Source organism: Teleopsis dalmanni, chromosome 1, assembly GCF_002237135.1.
Source record: "Teleopsis dalmanni isolate 2A chromosome 1, ASM223713v2, whole genome shotgun sequence".
Taxonomy (NCBI): domain Eukaryota; kingdom Metazoa; phylum Arthropoda; class Insecta; order Diptera; family Diopsidae; genus Teleopsis; species Teleopsis dalmanni.
Window position 1 is genome coordinate 164,557,619 of NC_051846.1, and position 10,478 is coordinate 164,568,096.

The following is a 10,478-nucleotide window of genomic DNA, read 5'->3' on the forward strand; positions in this document are numbered from 1 at the left end:
ATTTAGTTATTTAAAAGAAAAATAACTAATTATTATAACTAATAATCAAATTGTAAAAATTTGAGACATTTTTATTAAATTGAATAAAATAGTGTACTTCATACATAAACTTTTAATGTATTGTCATATCCTAGAATTGGTAGTGTTTATCAAGGTAAATTCAAATGCTGTGGTTGGTTGTTATATGAAAATAAAATACATTTAAAACAAATAAAAAATGTATTTTTAATTTCGATCAGTAACGTAACAATGGAGGTGAAGGGGTTACATAAGTGGCTATAGTTTATTTAAAATAAACCTAAGGTGTCTACCTATGTATAGAAATATGTCTACCTATGTACAGAAATATAAAAGTAAAATGAAATTAACAATTACTATAATTTTATTTTTTTTTTAAACCGAAATACTAAGTCTTTGAATTATTTACATAATTTATATAGAGATTACTTATATAGTTTAAAATCAGAAATTACATATTAAATGGAACATATTACATTCCATATGGCAGATATAGTTTTTATTAAAAACTAGAAAGGTTCAAAATATATGAAATAATTGACATATTTGAACAATAACATGGGCGATAATATATAATAATGTAATATAAAATAAAAAAAAACATACGTATATGCTGTGCAATAAATTTATTAGGTATTATGATATATATAAAATATATTAACCAAAAAATTTTTGTGTTATATGCAATGTGCTAACAATTTTCAAAAGAACAAGGCTGTCACTGAACACACCCATCAAATCATTGTTGTACTGAATGGATGGTCACTCATTTCCAAATAATGTTAGTGGAAAAGCTCCGTTACTTTATTTGAGTGCGCAAATATCTAACAAATTTTTAAATTAAATTTATTCAAATATATAAAGTGAAAATAACGTAAAATATATTAAAAATTGTTATAATTCTGTGTATAGTGTTTGAAAATAATAAAAGATGTGTGGAAAATGTGAAATAAATTCAATTTTAAAACTTCGCGTATTTTGAACAAATTAATGGTAATTTTGTGTGTATGGCCCACAATAAAATTAGTTCAGTCTGCTAAGCAAAAATTAAAAAACTGGATAATTGCGTTTTTCATTATAATTGGTATTTAAATAAGTGGTTACAGTTTGGAAATATTAAATTGCGATTCCGATAGCTATTAAGAAAGTAAACACAATATTACGTTGACATCAGATCTGCGGCGGCCATATTTAAATATCTCTTGGGTAGCAATTAATATTGCAAGGATAGCCAAATTAAATAAATTAAAAAATATTTTATTTATTTCATAATTTCAATCCGTTTATTTCTATTGGAGCGATTTTTAAAAGGAATGAACACAACATTTTTTTAGAGGTAATTAAAAAAATTTGTTTAAATTTAAATTTATTTATTTACACATATACATTAGTACATTAAAAAATTATTTATTTACTTTGTATACAACACTTTAAAAATATAATAACAGAAGCCATAAATTATAATTATAAGAACCATAACAGACATTGTAGCTCAATTACCAAAAATTGCAGTTATATTGTGTAGTAAGTAAAAGGTAATAATCTATGTTCTTAGATACACACGTACATACATACATGCAAGGATGAAGATAACACATATGTTTGATGTTAAAACATACAATAATTTGCAATAAATGCCATTCTACTCTCTAACTGTAAATATTACAATCAGAATATTTTTACAAGATTGCAAAATAGCAGTTCAAATAATACAAATAAAGTTGTTATTTTAGTCAGTTAGAATAATATCAACTAAACTCTTCTTGTGACAATCAATATAGTCATGTCTCTAGTAACATAATCATACTGCATCGGTTCCACTTTATTCTGGCAGTAAATTTAACAATATTCCAATTAGAAACGTTTTTACAGAGTCTTATAAAATAAAAGCAATAAAAAGAAGGTCTCTTAAAACTGAACGATCATCTCAACGAAGTGGTTGGTGATTGGATATGAATGGTGGTTGGATGTAGACCCTGCCGTTCTTGGAAATAATTGCTTGTATATTAACAATTATAATATTTATACAATATTGCAAACTATCAGTTTGAATAATACAAATAAAGTTGTTATTTTAGTCAGAATAATATCAACTAAACTCTTTTAGTAACAATCCATATAGTCATGTCTCTAGTAACATAATCATACTACATCGATTCCCCTTTATTCTGGCAGTAAATTTAACAATATTCCAATTAGAAACGTTTTTACAGGGTCTTATAAAATAAAAGCAATAAAAATAAGGTCTCTTAAAAGTGAACCATCATCTCAACGGAGTGGTTGGTTATCGGATATGAATGGCGGTTGGATGCAGACCCTGCGGTTCTTGGAACTAATTGCTTGTATATTAACAATTAGAAGATTTATACAATATTGCAAACTAGCAGTTTGAATAATACAAATAAAGTTGTTATTTTAGTCAGAATAATATCAGCTAAACTCTTATTGTAACAATCAATATAGTCATGTCTCTAGTAACATTATCATATTACATCGATTCCACTTTATTCTGGCAATAAATTTAACAATATTCCAATCAGAAACGTTTTTACAGGATCTTATAAAATAAACGCAATAAAAAGAACGTCTCTTAAAAGTGAAGGACCATCTCAACGGAGTGGTTGGTCATTGGATATGAGTGGCGCTTGGATGTAGACCCTGCCGTTCTTAGAACTAATTACTTGTATATTAATGATGTGAGATAAATATTTTATAATCAGTTCTTTAGTTAAGTGAGAGCAAATGAGAGCATCTGAGAGAGCGTAACATCCCTGTCGAAGTTTGAAAATGCTACACACACTTTACTCGTATATTTTATTTCAAGTAAAATTTGTGTTGATGTGTGAATCAGCTGTTTTGGTTTGAAACGGACGGACTAAAAAGTCCCCTACATTCTCAGCTAAAACTCCTGTAAATCCCTGCAGTACGACCAATTAAGGTATTCCTTCACAGGGCAGGATAGAAGAGCACTTAGCGTGCTTTCACTCCGATTGTACTAAGTATTTCGTCCGCTCTAACAGTGTTTGTTGTTTTAGATATTATGCTCTTGTAGAGGCTCCATTGTTCAATGCTTGCCAACATTTGCATTACTACAGTAGGAGGGCTGGCTTATACAGTCTCTAATTATATGGTCGGGGTTTTGGTTTGAATTGAAATTTTTGTATTGTTTATTTGTGCGGTACTGGTGTTCTCACCAGACTTTTTCACTTTTGAAATTTATCTGGTTCGTCTTTTTAATTTGGGAAAAAAATTAATTTCTTGCCCCCAGTGATGATTGGGTTCAAAAGTGGATCGTTTTATTGCTGTATGAGAAGCAAATCACAGACGTGATTTTCAATCACAATTTTTTCTTCACAATAATATAATATATCAATCGTAATCGTGTCTTAAAGGAAGTTTTATTTGGCTAAGATATTTGCATGTATTAACCTGGAATTCATATTTTACTATTATCATTGTGAGTGTTTTTGTTTCTGATATATCACGTCAGTTATATGATTAATTTTAGTTTTTTTTTAACTGAGCTCTTTCAATGTTTGTGTTGTCATTAGAGGTTTTCCAAATTATTGGACACCCAATGTCCAAATTGTGTTAATAGTACTCTTGCATAAAATAATCTTATAATCTAAATTTAAATGAATCTGCTGTTGAGCACCTTATGTTAGCTGCTTCCATTATATTTCGACTTATTTATTTTATATATTTTTGTCAGATTAAGTAGCCTTCTGAGTGAAAGCTTACATGGGTAACATAATCTGCTTGAGGTATAACTGTGCTATTTAGAGTAATTATCGGCTTGGTCTTTCTGTTGTGAGAGAAAGTGTTAGAGTGACTGAAGTGTGAAATTGAGAGGTTTAAATATATATTTCACGCACATAGTTATTAATATTCTAAATATTATATGAAACTAACTTTAAAAGCTCCGTACACTTTACTTAATATCTATTCAATCGATTTAGCACATTTTGACAAAGCAGCAATTAGAATGAACTTTATCGAAACTATGTAACTACTGAATGGAAACTATTCTAAGACAATCTGAGGAGAGTTCAAAATATTCTATAAAATATTAACTAACACATGAGTCAATCTGATATGAATATTTCAAACAGGCTACGTAGAAACGAGAAGAGTTGCAAAATATTTCTCTCGACCTTTATTGTCAATACAATATTAACATTAAATGTTCGAAACTAATAAGATTGGATTTTGAATTATTTCAGTAATAAGTACTATAAATGTAACAGTATATTTCAAGCGGTACTCTGATGACACTTAAATTTTCTGCTGATATAACCGTGCTATTATAAAGTAATATATCAGAAACAGATATTAAATTTTTTACTGATATTTAAGCAGTTATAGAAGCGTTACACTCTCCATATATCAAATCTAAAATCAGTTTATCCCGTGTTGTCTCTCTAAACGAGATAAACAGACATAATAATATATTCGTCATCTGGATATTAGAAGATTATGATTACCATTGTAACTGTACGGCAGATGAGCTGGCACGCAAATGTGCTTTATTGACCTATATCACTAATACTCTAGGTATTTACATACCAATCTATATCTAAAAACATACAATATACTCCTCCCCGTTTAAAAAAGCAAAAATGTGGAGAAAATTAAATCGCTTGTGCCAAATATAATTCAATATAGTCAACTATAGAACTAGGAAGCTAATTAACTGGAATAGGACTGAAATCGATAATATCATATCTATTGCACCCGATCATTGCTTAATAGATACGCCCACACAAAGACTTTGCCAAAAAGAAGAGAAAGAATTATCAAGCTCTCACCTTTTGGGTATATGTTTAGTTTCGGTAAAGAATAGGGCTATGATTTTAAGAAAATATTTTTTTGTTAAACCAAAAGTATTACCAAAAACTGATATTTTTAACTACAAAATTTTTAAAGAAGATAAATTGGTTATAAAGATACATTGTGCTCTTGAGACAAGAATACAAAAATAAAAACTTCCTATATTACCGAATCACAAGAAAAGGGGACACCATAAGTACAGAGCTCTAGGGTAACACAATAATTACATTGGCGGTCTACGCGAATATTCGCACTTGAAAACTAATTAATTATGATATTATGATATTGATCTTTATTATGATAAAGTAAAATGTATTGTTAAATTCTTATGTGATTTTATTTATTAATATTATTTATAAATGTAAGTACATTTGTATTAAATATAATTGTTTAAATAATTCTAAATTAATACATCTACAGAACACAAATAATAACTTATTAAAATTGTATCGGAAACGAATGAATAAGGTTTGTGTAGGAAAATAATGTTCATCTTTTTAAGAAACAAATTTTTATAAGGTTGTCATAATTCAAAATGTAAAACATTCTCTAAATTGTTTACGCCTTAATAAAATCAAAAATATAATATATATGTATAATAATATACATATATATATAATAATAATATGTATATATATATATATAATATAATAATATATAATAATATATATATATGATATATATGATAATAATATATATATATAATAACATATATATAATAATCAGAGGCGAGGCGTCGAATGGTTCAGAGTATTCACTGAACACCTTAACAAAGCTTCCTTTTTAGATATTTTCTTTTAAAATAAATAATCTCGCTATGTTGCCACTTAATATTTTTTATAATAACTTTTCCAAACAGATTAACAAAAACACAAAACGTACAATACAAACAAAATTTCACATATATTAGTTACACCCAACATTACTTATAATTAATAAAAGAGACAACACATTCCTTTTAAAATATACTAACCTTCAGAATAAAAACTGCACCGCGCTGCTTCAAAGCATGCAAATGAAATAATATTCACATTGGGACTATGTTCAATATTGAATAAACAACACAAAACATACAAACAAATATAAAAATAAAAGAGAAAACAAGCCCCGCAAAATATGTACGTTAAATAATCATAACTCTTGAATCAATGCGTGCAAGCGAAATCGCTTAATTAATTGAGCGAAAATCGCTTTACATTTGACTAGAGGTTTTGTCGACTAAACTGAACCTGAAGTTCATACAAAGCGTGCAAATACAATTAAAGTCACGGTTGCTGTTTTATATGGTTCAGTAAAAAAACTGAACCGCGCATAGTAAATACAAAGTAAAAGAGTAAATTAATGCATGAGAGTTTCTTACTCTTATGTAGAAGTTAGAAATAAACCAAAAAAAAAAGTCATTATTGCAATTTTATACTAGCAAATGGTAAAAGTAAAAAAAAAAATTAAAGAAATTTGAAGTAAAAAATAATATTAAGAAATGGACAAATGTGTGATTAAAGATTTGATTCAAATATCTTTTTTTAAACGATCTTCTGAAAAAAAGGTTTTAATTCATAAAATGAATAGACTAACTCCAGATATGAAGAATTTGGTACCTGATGTAAAAATGTCGAAATATGTGGTAAGTCGCCGTTTTCCTACAGCTACTTACCATAAAAACTAGTGGATCACAGGCCGTGAACATTTAAATAAATTGTTTTATTGGTCTTGTATGCTATTTGCTTGTGGAAAGGACAAAACTCAGAAGTAGGGGGAATACGTTATAGTTGGAATTCTGTTTTGATCAATTTGTGAACACCTTGCCAAAAAGCTGACGCCTCGCTACTGATGATAATATATATATATATATATAATAATATATAATATATATATCAAATATATGTCAAATATATATAAAATATATATAAAGCATTATGGATCCTAAGTCTTTGGTTCAATGGCTATTCCCAAATAAAACACTTCAAACTAGTATTCCCAAAAACACCTCGTGAGGTTTATTAAGCCTCTAATGCCACATTTATTTATTTAAGTTGAAAAAATCAGGCTAGATTAATTTGAGGTCAAAAAAGCCAAATCTAAAGTCCTTTTTTCATTCTGATGTCTCGTTGTCTTGTAAATCATAAAAAAGTCAAGCCTGCCTCATTATTAAGTGTGTAAAAGAAAATACAATATTTTTAGATAATTTTTCAAAAGAAAAAATGTAAGTTTTATTGATAAATTTAAAGATATTTAATATTATTTACAAATTTTGAAAGTAAATAAATTAATTTTTAACAAATATAATTTTTAATTTATTAAATAACTTTGACAATTTAAAAAGTCTTTCTTTTGCTTAAACAATATGACTTATACAATGCTATCAATCAAATAATCAAAATTATTTATATATATATTTCTATATATATTAATATATATATATCTATATATGTGTACTATCTTAAATTTTTCTTTTTTTTAAATATTTAAAATTGCTTTTGCTTTCATACGGAGCCTAGTATGAAGAGCTTCATTTCAAATTATTTTTTTATCTGATTATTTTTTTAAATAGTTTTAATTTATTAAATTAAATGATTTAAGTTTCAATAAACTATTAATTCTTACAAGTGTCATAATATTAGTTGCTTACAGATCTAATTTTTATATAGTATATGCTAATTAAAATTGAATCAAATTCCCTCAGTGCTTGCAGTGCAATAAATATATATAAATATATTTTTAAATTGCAATTTATTAAACTATTTATTTTAATAATTGTTGTTTTTTAATGAATAACTTATTTTTAAGTTAACATATTTTTATATATTTAATGGAATTAATTTTATTATATCTTTATATAGCGTATTTTAATATGTATTTTAAAATTTTATTTTTTTATTAATATACATAAAAACTATATATATATTAATAAATCTTGACGTAGCTATTATGCACATTATAAAGTTTAGAGTTTTTGTATTTAATTGAAAATATTTATTTTTTTATTTACAATTTTATTTATTTTAGATATTGATAACTTATTAATTTTGTATATTTATTAGCCTAATTTATCAATTCAGACTTGAGTGAGTAAATGTATGAGATTTTGTTTATTTGCAGCCAATAATAAAGTAATATACTATACATAATAGCAATATTAAATTAGTAATATATATTTAATTTGAGTTATGTTTATAATATATATATAAAGAAAATATTTGCAATATGCTTTGGATCAAATTCCATTTGTACAAAAAATGTATACTATATGTTCAAATCTATTGTATATCGTAGCCCAGTTTCTACTTTTATATGGTATTTGTTTGAAATCAGTGGAGAAATACTTATACTCTTATCAATAGATTACAGTTTCTTGATTATTTATTGACATTCTTTAAATTTTTTGCCATTAAAAGAAAAATATTTTGGGTAATATATATTTTGAGTAAAATATTCTTTGTGATCTTTGAAACCACTTCCCCAGCTTGTCTAGATTTCAGAAAGATATTTTAAAATTCTGTTGAGCATCATACCGTTTATGTATATGAAATGTCTATACAAAAGTGAAAATGGGCAACACAATGACTATTTGCATAATAGATATTCATTAAAAAAAAAAAATAATTGTAAGTTTACATATTAATAAGTCAATACTATGAGTTTCAGTATATATAAATAAAATTGGCTACCCTGCTTACTTCCGAAATTATCATCTCTGCTTTTAAACTTCAATGTCACTTTACAATTTTGACCAATTTTTGAGATTAAAAAAAATTAAATATTTTAATATTATTACCGTTACAATTTGCATATATATTTTTTAATTTATGTACTATACGAATCATAAGACTTTTGACTTACGTTTATTATGCTTTATATATACAACATATTTTATTATTATTAATTATGGTAGGTACTAATAAAACGACAATGGTTTATATGTCAAATACTAGTTTCTCTTCCTTTTATAAAACAAAATAAATATTTTTTGTTCTAAAATTTTGATCTTGTTTTATTAATTTATAGCTTTTTCTTTAGTTTTAAATTTCAATATTTATTTATTTTATTTACAAGAAATAATTTCTTGGACCCGGTTTCTCTCCGAACAAGTATTTTTGATTTTATACACAAAATGATGTATCCTTACGGTTATATACTAAAAAATAATTTCAAATAATTTTATTATAAATATCATTAAATTTTAATTTAAAAATTTTCATTGCAATATTATTTTTAATAAAATCTATTTAATTTGAATTTGAGTTTTCACCTATTTGTTTATATATACATAAAATTGCTTTAAAACATTTTTATTAATTAAGTGAAAAGTAATTTTATTTTTTTTTTATTTGTTCATTTCAAAAACATTTAAATAATTTATTAAAAAAAGAAAGAAACAAAGATTACAGCAAAATTCATTGAATTTTTTGTTGTCTATTAATAAATGATTGCAACTAAATATTTATTTAGACAAAAATTAATTATATATATTTTTCTCGTATTTATTTTTTTTGGTTCAAAGCAACGATCATTATCGTTGTTTTTTGTTTTTAATTAAAAATACGATTGTCGATTGCAGAAATATATTTTTACTTAATTATTATAAGTAAGACATTTTAAATCTGTTACTAGCAATCTTTATTTTTAATTATTTCAAAATTATTTTCAATTATTAGCCACATTATTTTTTTATCATAACTTCTCCGATATTTTATATATTAACGTAGATTTATTAAAATTAATTTAATTACATTTTAAAATAAAACATTAGTTATTAGTTATATTAATACATAATATAATGTTTTTTATTAAATTGTTACTTTTTCGTATAATTTTAATTTTTTATTTTATTAATTTTTCTATATGTGATAAAATATATATTTTTATTATTGCATTTTTATATAATATTTTATTATTTATTTAATAATATTATTTTGTTTTATCAATAATTTCTTTATATGTATATTGATATACACAATATTTGTCATGTAATTTTCTTTTGTATTTTTATTTCTTGATCGATTCTTTCAAATTATTATTATATAAAAATATTAGAAAGGTTTTGACAGTAGTGAATTACAACAATAAAATTATTATTTTTTAGTAATTGAATTTTTGACTTTCTATACTACTATTTTGAATTCGACTATACGCTCGTTATCAGTGGTCTTCTATAATGTTTCTTGAATTTCATTATAATTAGGTTAAAATTTCCAAATTTGAAGCGCATGATTTTTGTTCTAACGTAGAGTATCACTTGGTCTCATATCATAAATAGTTGAATTAACTGACTATAGTTCTTTCTGATAGATTTCAATCCTTTTCTTAATGTATAGACATTATTTTAATTCATATTTTTGCTTTCTTTGTGTGTCTCTCTTTTATAGTTGTTTATTATTACAGAGAAGTTATGCTAATGATATTCGATGATCGTCTTCAGCGAGATTAAAAACCAAAGAATACTTTTTCTTTATTTTTTCCGATACTGATTTCAATTATGATTATTAAAATATATCAATTTATTTTTTAAATTAATTTTGTTTCACTTTTAATTTAATTTAAATATATATTATATTATATATTATATTATATATTATATTATATATTATATTATATATTATATTATATTATATATTATATTATATTATATA

At 24.6% G+C, this 10,478-nt stretch overlaps 1 protein-coding gene across 1 annotated transcript in view; it reads right to left on the minus strand.

Moving 5' to 3' along the window:
• LOC119666628 overlaps positions 1–10,478 on the minus strand; it is a 21,840-nt gene that overhangs the window by 1,891 nt on the left and 9,471 nt on the right. The gene's annotated exons all lie outside the window — the stretch shown is intronic.